The sequence below is a fragment of the Delphinus delphis genome, chromosome 20 (genome assembly GCF_949987515.2).
Source record: "Delphinus delphis chromosome 20, mDelDel1.2, whole genome shotgun sequence".
NCBI classification, from domain to species: domain Eukaryota; kingdom Metazoa; phylum Chordata; class Mammalia; order Artiodactyla; family Delphinidae; genus Delphinus; species Delphinus delphis.
Window position 1 is genome coordinate 43102888 of NC_082702.1, and position 13933 is coordinate 43116820.

Below are 13933 nucleotides of genomic sequence, written 5' to 3' on the forward strand. Positions count from 1 at the left end.
GGGTGTTCGGGCTTCAGCCACATGGGCTCAGTAGTTGTGGCTCACAGGCTCTAGAACACAGGCTCAGTAGTTGTGGCGCATGGGCATAGTTGCTCCACGGCATGTGGGATCTTCCGGACCAGGGATAGAACCCGTGTCCCCTGCATTGGCAGGCAGATTCTTAACCACTGGCCTCCAGGGAAGTTCCAGGATACAGTTTTAGATTGGCTGTTTGTACATTAAATATTTGTATTATGATTAGGTCAATTTACATAATATACTTCTACCACTGAGTTCCATCCTCAACTTAGAAATCATCTCTAATTATTTTTGCAGAAGAAATTTGCTGTCATTTACTTTGCACTTTTACCAGATGGAGACCTGTGAGAAAATCTTTTCCTAAATAAGTGCTTAAACTACTAATAAATTAAAATGTATCCATCATTAATAATTTACTATTTAATGTGAAATGAATTTCTATTATTACCTTCTACCTCTTTTTTGGGAGGGAAGGGTGATGAATAATACTTCACAGGCTTTCTTTTCCTTTGGAAACAGTACTTCCATTCTGTGATGTGATGAAGCAGTCAATGTTCATTTTGGCCATGACCTCCATAGTTTACAGATTTTAATCAGCTTCCTACTCAGAATACCTCATTTTCATCCAAACATACATATTAAAACTCTCAATTCTCCTTGATCATTTAAATTGCTACTTTCTAGATCTTTTCCTTAAAGCAAACTTTCTTTTTTTTTATAGTTACAGACTTCTGGATTTCTTGAATTCTTCTGTGAACAAAAGAATACATCAAAGAAGGACTCTTCCCTTGGTATGTACACACATCCCAATTGGGATGCCCATGGAATCTTTTTTCAGAGTGCTTTGTTTTATTCAAAGTAGTTGAAGGTTGATTTCAGCTGGGAGGGTGTTCTCCTGTTTGATTTCTTAGACATGATGATTTGGAATATGTGTGACATAAAATTGAGTAACTTAAATTTTAATGGCTTTAGTTCCCAAACTCTTATACATTTTATTTCTGATTTTCCTGCATGAATTTGACTTTTGCTATGAGTGTCTTTATGCCCTATGCACACTACGATTTACTCACCAACTACGTAACTTTTGGTCCTGAGAAAATGAATCCAGTTGCTGAAGATTCTATTGGTATGTAGGTAGGGACAATTGGCAATTTCTAAGGAAGGTCTTGTCATTTTAAGTTGTGAGCTTTGGCAATTTCCATGGTTAGTTACGGCTGGTCTTGGTGAATGTCATGTGTATGGCTCATAGATGCATTCCTTTTTGAGAATGGGTGTAACTGTGGATCCCGCATTGTTTTAGAAATGAATGAAGCACAATGATGAAAATCCATAGAGTAGTGAAATAGGATGTTGTTTGGAATTCATTTCCATGGCTGTAGCTAGACTTGAGGACATGGCAAATGCACTCACCAGAAAAATTATGGTTTGGATTTTCTTAAATAGGGAAAAAGAAGGGGAAAGAAAGAGAGTTTCAGTGTCAAGGCATGTTGGAAGCAGAAGCAAGTTGACATTTGCCATTCCTATGCCACAATGCTTCTGACCCTGGGAGCATTTCATTTTCTAGCAAAACCTCTCTCTCTCTGACCTGAAGTATACAAGGCAAGATTTTGTATTGCTTTGGAAATATACTCCTCCATCCTGTGATTGGAAAATAGAGACACTGTTAAGGAAGAGCAGGGACTTAGGTGAGTACATCAGGTATTCATTTGATGAAGTGTTGAGTAAACCAGATGGTTGGTATCAAATGCCTTGATAAAATATTTTAGAAATCAGAACTAGTTCCCATTAAAAAAATACACCCCTCTGGAGGAATTTGCTTATGACTTTCACCTTTTGTTTTCATTTATTTCAATAGTTTTAAAAATTAAGTATATCTATAAGCATAAGCCAAGCTTGGACTATAGATTTTAAAAAGTCAATGTGTTTGACCGTGGATATTTGATCCCTACCTGGTCATCTGATGTCCTCATCCTGGTTATTAGAGCAACATCTGCTTAGATGGAATACAGACATTTGTGCACATTGGAGCCCAAAACACTTGAATTTTCCAACAGTGAGAACATTGGGTGTTTCTCTTTGTGTGTGCTAATGGTATGGACTGATTTTGCAGAATCACTGCAGCAGGTTGTAAATGATGTATGAAATGAAAAATTCCTGTCCAGTGCACAGAGCAAATATATACAGTTCTATGCAGTCACTGCAGTGCTGGGCTGTTTGTTTTAATATTTCCTTCAGACATATAGTCATTTTTTTGGTGAGTCGTATCCAGATGCTTACCATTGGCACAGAGCACCAATTTCCTTTATATATATTTCAAATGAATTTCAGTCATGTATAAGTATATTTAAATTAATAAAATACTAGATTTGAGAGGATTTGACCTTTAAAAACTAATATTTTATGAAAATCAGAGCAGTATACTTGTTTTGAAAAATCTGTGAAATATCAAAGGGTCCACATAGTAAAATTAGTTATCATTTAATCTCATTATGGAAAAATATCCTTTGTTTACATTTACTATTATCTTTTAAGGCTTTTATCCCCTGGATTAGATTGCATTCTTTAAAAAAATTATGTTGTCTTATTTGTGAATATTTTCCCCCATTACCAATAAGGCTTGAATATCTTTCTATGCTCTTCTGCAGTGTAACTTCATCACTGCATACTATTTAGTTACATGAGTGTAGCACAAGGAAGTGTTACCCATTCTTATTGAACAGTGGATATTTAGGTTGTTTCTAATTTTGTTAATACAAACAATCGTCTATATAGGTACTACAGTGTTTATGAGATTTCATCAATTTTGGTATATATTCGTATATATATATGAGGTATATATACCTCTGCTCTTCCCTTTCAAAATGTTCTTGGCTATTGTACTTGTTGTTCATGTTGGAGTTTGATGACGATCAGGTTATATTTATAAGTGATTGGAGTAGAAATGGCATCTCTGTAATACCGAGACATTCCACTGGAGAAGATACTGTGTGTCTACAGTTATTGGTAGATTTTCTAACATGGATTCACTCTAGGATACCAGAAATAAGCATCCCTAATTAGGTCACGATGAAATTTTATTTAGGGTTTCTGCATATAATGCTTAAGTTATATCTATAAAGTTCTCTTTTTGTGCCATTTTTGTTAATTTTTTGAATGAGGGTTTCATAATATTAATAAAAAAGGTTCCATCTCCCTAGCCCTCCTCCCCACCCACACCATGCTCTGCAGGAGTTTAAATAGCATGGAGGTAACCCCCACTCTTCTTTAGATGTAATAGAATTAATGTCTTCATCTGTCTTATTTGGGGGGATAAGTTCTTTGAAACCTCTAATTTCCTCTCAAGGTTATTTTAAGTTTCGGTTGTTTTCTTTCTCTTATTGAATCAACTTTGGTAATTTATATTTTCCTACTGAAATATCAATTCATCTGGAGGTTAAATTTGTTATTATAGATGCATATAAAAGATTATGTTATAATTTTTAAAAATAATCCTATCAATCTATTATTAAATCACTTTTCTCATTCTTTATATGAGATATCATTTTCTTATTAGCTTTGCCAGAGTTGGTTTGAAGAACCAGCTATTGAGTTTACTTACTATTTCCACAGTTTTTCTATTTTATTACTAGCTTCTTAAGTTGCATGTTCAATTCATGTTTACTATTCAAAATATTTAAAACTATTAATTTTCCCATGGTTTTCATTTTAGCTCTATCATATGACTTTTGATATGTTGTATTCATTCATTTTTTAAAATAATTTAAGTGTATTTAAATTTAATAAATAATTTAGTAAAAACCAATTTCATTCGTTGTTTGATAACCTGAAGTATTTTTATATCTTTTATGATCCAAAATTCTTTCAAAAGAGTAATTTTTAATTTTAAAGTGGTTGAATTTTAAGATTTTATCTGTTATTATTAATTTCTAGTTTTATTTGTCTCTGAAATACACCTGCTATGACTTTTACTTGAATTTTATTGACATTGTCCTTATAGAATAGTATGTATGATTATCTTTGGGAAGGAGTCCATGGAGACTGGAGATGAAAGTTATTTTATCTAGAGCAGAGAATTTAATCTTACTAATTATATTATCAAGCTCTTCTACATCAGAGTTCATTTTTTGTCTTCTTTGATCTTCTTTGAGCAGTTGTGAGGGATGTTAAAATCCTTTATTAACTTGTTATTCTTTAACTCTTATTTATAGAGATGTTTGCATTCTGACAGAGCAGTATTATTTGACACATAAACATTGTATATTTGTGTTGAATTTTACTGCCTTAATATAAAATCTCACTGAACATCTAATGTGTTTTGCCTTGAATTTTCTTTATCTAATATTAATATTAAAACCTCTGTTTTCTTAAAATGTGTACCTCTTTAACAGCTCTTTGTCAATTTTTTTACTCATCCTTTTTGTACTCATTTGTCTTAGGTTTATCTCTTGTAATAAGTATGTAATTGGATTTTACTTTGTGGCTCAGGTTTCTACTTTTTGTCTTCTCACAGAGAAGGTTAAGGCATTTACAAATATTGTTATAAATAATGTATTAACTTCACTTCTTTCATTATGTTTTCTTTTCAATTCTTTGAGTGATTTTTTCCCCATTCTTCTCTTTCTTTGAGCACATAGACTATACCATTCTTTGTTAATGTGGAATAGAGTATATGTTTGCTATTAAATTCTATTTTCATTTAAGTTTCTCCAAAGCTTCCTTTAATTTATATATCTCTGTGAAATTTAAGGGCAAATAACATTTTTACATCTTCTAGTTAAATGGAAGAATTTACCACCCTTCCCATTCCAACAGGCATACCACTGCTCTTTCACAGCCCTGTATTTTGGACTTTGTTTCTACAATCTCAGGTTTTAGAAGAAGTGTTATTTTAAAAAAATCATTATTCTTACAGCATATGCCTTATTCTTCAAGAGCAATATTTTAAAATTTATATTTAGCTTTTAAAATAGATGTGCTATAATTCTTTTGTTATTTCTATATTTAACTGGTTTCACTATTCCTAAATAGTGGTAGATCATTATACCTTCTTTCTTCTTTTTGAGCTCCTAATTTTTATTAATCCTTCAGTGAGTTTCAGTATGGCTTTAGATAATCTTTCAAGAAGGATGCATGGTTGGTATGTTTTCTGAAATCATAGATTTGTGAGGATATGTTTTAATTCTTTGTTTAGGTGTACATTTCTTGAGTTGCACCATTTCCTTTCAACTTTCTGTAATTTTGTTATATTGATTTCCACATCAAAGGAAAAGTCTGAAGCAAGGCTGATTTTTTTTTTTTTATATATGTATGAATCATTGGTGTGTGTGTCTCTTGTTGTTTTTCTATGCCTGGATGTTTGTGAGACTTTATTCTTGTAACTCAAAAATTTTGACAGGATGCATCCAAGTATGGGTTTGCCTTGATAATAATCGACCTTTTCATCTTTATCCACTGGAATTTTTTCAGTGGATGAGCATTTTCATCAATTATAGCTTAAATTATTAGGTTTGTCACATGTATGATGATCTTCTCAAGAACCCCAGTAATCTAGATGTTGAAACAGTAAGTTCTATGAAGGCAGGAGCCATAGCAGTTTTGTTCACTGTTCTGTACCTAGGTGTATAGGTCCAGAGCCTGGCACATTCTAGACATTCTGTGTATGTATATGTGTAACATATAAATAAATAAATAAATAAATAAATAAATATATATTTAATGGATCGGTAAATGAATGAATGATAAGCCCCCATCTCTGACGTTCATTGTACATTTTCCTCTCTGATAATTTTAATCTTATTTTTTCCTCTGCTTTTAGGGATGTTTTGTGAAATAGACTTTCCAGGAAACCATAAAGCTGAAGGTTCTACTTCAAGGTTACTTGAGCATTGACTTTACTTCCCTTGTTTCCTTCCCCTGCCTTCTTATGAAGATATGGCTTTAATGGAACTGTCTTTAGCTTGATGATCAGCAAAGTCTCATAAGTCTGAAACATTCCCTATTAACGCATAACTAGTTCAAGTTCTTCCCAATTGATAATTAAATCCAAGAGTAAGGAAGAGGAGGTAAGCTAAGACTGAACTCAGATCCAAAGGCTCCTTCTTGGCCAGTGCATATCACTGACAACTGACTACTTCTGTGTCAGCCTTTGCTGCATAACAAACCACCTCCAAATTTAGTGGCTTAAAACAGGGTCGTTTATTAGCTTGTGCTTCTCTTTGGGCTAGGCTCAGCTGGGCAGTTCTGTAAGTCTCACACATGCACACTCATGTCACTGTAGTCAGCTGGTGGGTCAATTGCAGGTGATCATGATGGCCTCACACATGTGTCTGGTGTTAGAGCCACAAGTATGAGAGTTCCTAAAGCAGCAAGCATGGGAAAACCCCAATGCATAAGCACTTTTCAAGCCTCTGATGGCATACTTTGCTAAGATTCCATTGACCAAAGAAAGTCACGACTAGTTCAAATTCAAGGGGTAGAGAAATGAACTCTAGTTCTTAATTAGAAGAACTTTCATGTCATATTGCAATGGCCTGGATGCAGGGAGTGGGCGTATTTTAGGCCATCTTTACAATTCACTGTACTCCTATTAGGGACTCTGGAAACAAAAGGTATTCATGCTGAAACATATCTATCTATTCCTGACTCTATTGCTCTTTTGGCCAATTAAATTGGTACTTAATCTAACCTTAGACTGTGTGTTTGATTTGTTGTCCCTCTGAAACGTTACACTGTGCTCTTTCTGCACTAACATTCTTGTATTTACTGCCTTTAATGTAGATTCGCATTCTGTCAATGCATTTTTGGTTACATATAGTCTCTTCTTACTGAATTCATCTTTTTTTATTCTGTTACTGTTTCATATTTTTCCTTATAGTTTTCTGTACCTTCCACAATGAGGTCTATTTCCTCAAGTATCGTATTTTTCAGAGGCAATGATCTTTCTCTGAGTTTGTGGGATGTTTTTAATTCTCTCTCTGCATTAGTCTTATTGTAGATGCTCTGTTTGGTATTTGTCAACAGACTTGGGGATTTGCTCTTATGTCTGTCTTCTTGTGTGGTGGTCAGATTTCCTTCTTGGATCTACATATGGAAGATGTAGTAATGTACATACCTCCTAGTCCAATTCCCAGTTTTTAGGGAGTATCATTTAGAGAGCTAATCCGTGAAAGCCTAGATCTCTGTTCAAATGGAATACATAAACTCAAATTCCTGGCATGCACTCCTGTTCTCCCTCTTCTGCCCAAACTTCAGGTTTTTTTCTTTTTTAATTTATTTATTTGTTCATTTTTGGCTGTGCTGGGTCTTTGTTGCTGCATGCTGGCTTTCTCTAGTTGCAGCGAGCGGGGGCTACTCATTGTTGTGATGCATGGGCTTCTCATTGCGGTGGCTTCTCTTGTTGTAGAGCATGGGCTCTAGGCGCACGGGCTTCAGTAGTTGTGGTATGCAGGCTCAGTAATTGTGGCTTGGGAGCTCTAGAGCACAGGCTCAGTAGTTGTGGTGAACAGTCTTAGTTGCTCCACAGCATGTGGGATCTTCCCGGACCAGGGCTCGAACTCGTGTCCCCTGCACTGGCAGATGGATTTTTAACCACTGCACCACCAGGGGAGTCCCAGTACTTCAGTTTTGAGGATGGTATTTCCCAGGGAGTTGTTACACTGCTCCCCCTCCCCCATTCTCTTTTTTTCTTCCTTTCTGTAGTGTCTGTGGTTAGATGGCAGGTGGGTTAGTGGATAGATTTTTGTGGGAAAATATTCTGGCTCCTCATCAAGCAACTCTTGCCTGGTGTAGAGACAGCTGCTAGTCTTCTGATCTCCTAGGTCTGCAGGCGCTGAGGTGTTTCTTACTTGCTGCAATGGGAGTGGGAGGGGTCATTTTTGACAGTAGGGGGAATATGAACTCTTTTCCTGTCTGCTCTGTTTATGTGCAGGTTTTGTGATTTTTTGCAACCACTTTCATTAATAATATTTTATACATACAAAATGAAATATATAATATATGTATGTTATAAAGTATAGTAATGAAATGAATGCCAATAAACTTAGGACTCAGGTTAAGAAGAGGAACATAAGCAGGGCCATGGCATCTCCCTCTTGGACTTTCCCTAGTCTTATCCTACATCCTCCCACCAAGAAATAACCACTATTCTAAATATTGGGGTCTCTACTCCCTTGCCTTTCAAAAAACAGTTTTATTTAATATGTATGTTGAATTGAACAATATATTGCTTAGATTTTTAAAATTTGGGAACGTTATAAAAATTGTTATCACACAGAATATAGACTGATGCCAGTGACAGATTTTCACCCAATATTGTGTTTCCAAGATTCATTTACGTTGCTCCATGTAAATGTATTTTATTCATTTCCGTTGCTGTACAGTAGGCCTTTTGTGGAAATGCATCATGTTTTTAAAAATCTCTTAATTAAATTAAAAACAATGTTTTTGTCTAATAAACATAATGTCGCTTTGAATATTTGGGTATATTTCTTCTCATTTTTATGTGTAACAATTTCTTTTGGATATACACATACTTCATGAAAGTATATAAATATAAATGTATAAAAATGTGAAGTGTAAATAATTATAAGATCTTTCTTAGGTTCATTTTAATGTCCATAGAATCTTAGTATTGATCATTTGTACCTTCTCCCTTTTTAAATTATTCTATCTTATCATGTGTTTATCAATTTTATAATTCTTTTCAAAAATAATAACTTATGGCTTTGTTGATCATTTTCAATAATGTTTCTTTTCTATTTTACTAATTTCTGCTCTTATCTTTATGATTTGATATTGGTACTGAGTTTTGAAAAGTAGGTAAAATTTGGCCAATTTAAGAGCATAAAATACTTAAATATTTGTCAGACATAAAATGTTAATGATTGCACTCATGAGAATATTGGAAATACTGTTTTAATATGTGTTGTTGAAGTAAATAGTCCTATTGGATACCCTGAAGTTCAGAAATGTTGAAATAGAAGTCTTATACACTTAGAATCATTTGATTTCATTTAAGCATGAATATTAATTTCTGAGATACTGGTGATATTTTAGGTCTCTTATTTATCTCCTAGGTTTACCACATTCACCCTATTTCCAGGATGTCCTTGTTCCTTTCTCTTTTCCTAGCTCTTGATAAAATTAGATTCTTAGATGGATCTCCTCCTAGGAGTGCCACAATAGAAATTATATGGTAGTGTTTTCCTAATAGATTTTGTTTGCCACCCAAACCTGTCTTATGTACATGATTCTGTCCTTAAACTATTATCACTTTTCATTTGCTTTGATTACCCATATTCCCTACCATGCATTCCCCCACCCACCCAAATCTGTCCCCCATTCTTGGATAGTATCAATTTTATTCACCTAGTATTTCTGTCTTTGAAAAAAGCAGAAGGAAGACATTGTTAAATGGGCCATTTAACTGAAGAATGGCATGTCACACATTCTTTTTCTATATATATAATAAGAGAGCTGTATATAGGTTAATGCAAGTATTTATAGAGGTGAATATTACAGCTATTTTATGATATTTAAGACTAAATGCCACAGTTGTATTTTTTTTTTAAGTAAGTCTAAACTTCCCTTAAAGGAAAGCTGAGAAAAGTAGTAATTTGGAACTAGTTGGCTTAACTTAAACAGCTCCCCTGTGACATCGGAGTGTGTTTCATGCAATTGCTTTCTAAGACTTCCTCATTAAAATATTGACTACTCTTTTTCTTCAGTAAATGCTAGTCCCGCCTCCCATGCCATTGTATAGTTGGTCCTGGGGGAAGTAAAATCTGGCATCTAAACTTTGGTGCACATATTTTGTTACTCTCCTCACTTTTCTCCTTATTTCATTTCCCCTGTTGTTTTCCTGTCTAGTCAAATGTTGGCCTTGGCTCTATCAATTTTAGAAGAATAAAGTCTTATTGATAATCTTCATGTTCTCTTTCTACACTGGGGAGAATATTAAAGAAAGAAAAGATTTAGCCTAAGCAGTTACTGATTACCTGCTTTCCACCTTTTTCTTAACTTGTTTTAAGACCCGGGGTCCTAAATTCTTTACTGTAGCGATTCTATAATGGCCATCAAAATAAGGAAATCTTTCCCTTCTTGAGTCCTTTCACCTTTCATAATTTTATTCCATCTTATACCCATTCAGTTTGAAGGGACTTTTGGCCTCTCGCATCATTGTTTTCGTATTTTATATTGGTATGGCATCATGTCCACTTCCTAAATCCTGTAACCTTGAGCTGGGTGCATACCAACAGTTTAATGGTCCTTCTGGTTTACTCTTTGGTCCAAAAAGTAGTCAGTGTTGCGATGCTTCTCAGGCAGAGATATTTAGCAGTGCAGAGTTGTTCGTGAGGAAAACCGCCTCGTCCAGCTGGTAAGCGATTTATGCCCTGAAGCATGAAGATTTCATAGCCCTTGTAATTTTATCCTTCCTGGTGTTGCTGGAGGTGCTATTTTTATTCATATAAATATTTAATCTTCTATAAAACTTATTAAGCTGTTGGCCTCAATAACATTTTTTGGCAGCAAGTTCCCTAGGTTAAAGGGACACAGTCAAGTACAACAGCTTAGCTCAAGATCACAGTTTTAAATAAAGGTATAAAAGGTGATTTTCTGAGATTTAAAAAAAGACTCCAGCAAAGCTGTTTGGGGTTCGGCTATGGCATTTCCCAATAATGCTTCCAGGGTCTCAGTAGCACTGAGTTGGCATCTGAGGAAGCAAGCTCAGTTGAAACTAAAGTGAAAGTAGTTAATATATGTCTTTTTCTGGGCCTAGTAAAGATGAAAAGCAGACAAAATGTGTGGGCAATGTTCTTTAATTTCTTAGCATTCAGGTCTTCACATGAACATTTTTGCATGACTGTCAATCCATGGAATTATTTCTCCCTATTAGTCTCCCATAACCCTCTTTAAGTAGTTGGCTTCTTTGGATGGATACCTCTTGTTAAAACGGGCGACCTTTCCCGGAGCTTCTTTGTTGGTCGGAGGACCAGCAGGCAATGTGTTGTGGCATCTTCTAATTCCCTTTAGATGGTTATCTGGAGGTCAAGTGGAGGTTTCTCCAGTTGAATTTAGTAGTCACATCCACATTGGAAAATTTAAACATAAGCATCTTGACTTATGTGCATGGACTACCCAGGTGGATGTGAATTAACTCTGGAGTTGTACATTTCTTTGTCTTCCTGGCTATTTATAGTAGCTAGTACATTTGACCTTGAACATGATGGATACTTGCACCACAGAATAGTCTGGCATACATAGACCTATACTGGCTTAGAGGGTATATCTAACTTTGATGAATTAATCTCCGTTGGCAGCCCTAATATAGGAAGCTCATGATTCTCAAGGAAGAAAAATAACATACATGCTACTAATCAACACAAACCATGGGATATATAATGAAGTTATAAATTATGAGAACTTATAAGGGCTGTAGAAATTCAGAGAAGGGATTGGTAATTATTGACCAGAATGTTTTAAGAGATGGTGGTAATTTGAACGACTCTTCTGGCAACCTGAGATTTGAACAAGGGAAGTGAAAGTGAGTGGGAGAGGAGGTAATGAGTAGTGCTGGCTAAGGCAATGCTACCATTCAATAGCAACACAACTTGAGTGTAATAGCTTTCGTGACTTCTAAAATAGATTCTCATCTAAAGAATCATTGATGAGATTAAGTGTTGGTTCAGTCCATATTATGTGGAACTAAATTTAGTCCTAATCTTTCTTTTACCAGTTAGTATCCTTCCTATTGATATAATTAAAGAATATTCTTATAGGTCCAAATATCAGGGCCCAGTATTTTCTTAAATACCTTTAACTCATCTTGCTTAGCAGTTCTTTAGCTCCTTATGTTAAATAAGGGACCAAACTGTCATACAGGCTGGATGAGTGCAAACTAGTCTAGCCACTTTGGAAGGTACTCTAGCAGCTTTTTATAAAGTTAAATATACATGTACCATATGACCCAGAAAACCTACTCCTAGGGATTTGCCCAAGAGAAATAAAAACTTACAGTCACATCAAAACTTGTCTGTGAAAGTTTACAGTTGCTTCATTCATAATCACCCAAAGTTGGAAACAGTACAGATGTCCTTCAGCTAAGCAGTGGTATATCCATATGAAGGAATACTAATCAGCAATAAAAAGGAATGAACAGCATGGATAAATCTCAAATGCATTATGCTAAGTGAAAGAAGTCAGATTCAAAAATCTCCATGCTACTGATTCCATTTGCATTGCATTCTGAAAAAGGTGAAACTTTAGGGAAAGATAGCAGATTGGTGATTGCCAAGGACTGGGGCTTAGGGGAAGCATTGACTAAATGTATAAGGGTGTTCTGGGGGAGTGATGGAACTTTTCAGTATCCTGGGATTAGTGGTGGTTACCTGACTATGCATTTGGCAAAACTCATAAAACTGTATACTAAAGTGGGTGGATTTTATTCATGTTAATTATGCTTCAATAAGCCTTACTTAAAAAAAGAAGTGGCCAGCCATCTGATGTTCACAGATCTGACATTATGACCTTGCATTGGTACCCTGTGGTACAATTCTCAATATTTCACACTGTAGCATCTTCTCCATCTTAAAAGGTTTTGTTTATAAACTTCCATCATCCTTTGAAGAAATGTTTAAAACTCCCTTAGGATTTTGGTGGAGATGCTCAAAGACCTAAAATTGATGATTGTAGCTCCCTTTGAAACACAAGCATTTTATATGTAAATAAAGAGGAACTACTTTAGAAGGACTGGCTATTTCATATATGAATAGGTGACTCTTTTGAGACATGTTTATGACATGATGGAATCCCATGTAACTTCTTTGCTGTGTGAGTAACAGATCTACAGACCTTATAAGATGTGGAGATTTGAACCCTTTAAACCAATCTGCACATACACTTTTCCAGATATGAATAAACTCCCTAGTCCACTGTCTCCAAACTTCCACTCAGGCTGCTTAAAGGTTATTGAAGAAAAATCACAAAACTTGCTATGTGGTACAGTAAAAAATCATTTGTTCTTCAGCTATACCAAACCATCCCTCTATTTGTCTATGGTTTAACATGTTATTTGTATAGTGTGGAAGTTCCTTAAAAAACTAAAAATAGAACTACCATATGACCCAGCAATCCCACTACTGGGCATATACCCTGAGAAAACCATAATTCAAAGAGAGACATGTACCACAATATTCATTGCAGCACTATTTACAATAGCCAGGACATGGAAGCAACCTAAGTGTCCATCGACAGATGAATGGATAAAGAAGATGTGGCACATATATACAATGGAATATTACCTAGCCATAGAAAGAAACGAAATTGAGTTTTTTGTAGTGAGGTGGATGGACCTAGAGTCTGTCCTACAGCGTGAAGTAAGTCAGAAAGAGAAAAACAAATACTGTATGCTAATGCATATATATGGAATCAAAAAAATAAATGGTACTGATGAACCTAGTAGCAGGGCAGAAATAAAGATGTAGACACAGAGAATGGACTTGAGGACACGGGGGCAAGAGGGGGAAGCTGGGGCAAAGCGGGAGAGTAGTATCAACATATATACACTACCAAATGTAAAATAGATAGCTAGGGGATAGCAGCAGCATAGCACAGGGAGATCAGGTCAGTGCTTTGCGAAGACCTAGAGGGGTGGGGTAGGGAGGGTGGGAGGGAGGCTCAAGAGGGAGGGAATATGAGGATATATGTATGCATACGGCTGATTCACTTTGTTGTACAACAGAAACTAACACAGCATTGTGAAGCAATTATACTGCAAAAAAGATGTATAAAAAAATAAATAAATAGAATGGATTTAGGGTGGCTCCTCTTAGTAAATAGATTTTCTGAAATTTATCCTTTTTGCTGGGTCACATTCCCACTTCCAAATCCTTCACTTTACTAGAACAATCTCTCTGTG

At 35.3% G+C, this 13933-nt stretch overlaps 1 protein-coding gene across 10 annotated transcripts in view; it reads left to right on the plus strand.

The window, feature by feature from the left end:
• The window catches only part of ZFHX3 (zinc finger homeobox 3), a 1367978-nt gene that overhangs the window by 555373 nt on the left and 798672 nt on the right, over positions 1 to 13933 (plus strand). For all 10 annotated transcript variants that reach the window (XM_059999586.1, XM_059999596.1, XM_059999587.1 and 7 more), the window contains one exon: positions 740 to 809. The gene's annotated coding sequence lies outside the window, so the exon portion shown is untranslated. The remainder of the gene's footprint in view (positions 1 to 739; positions 810 to 13933) is intronic.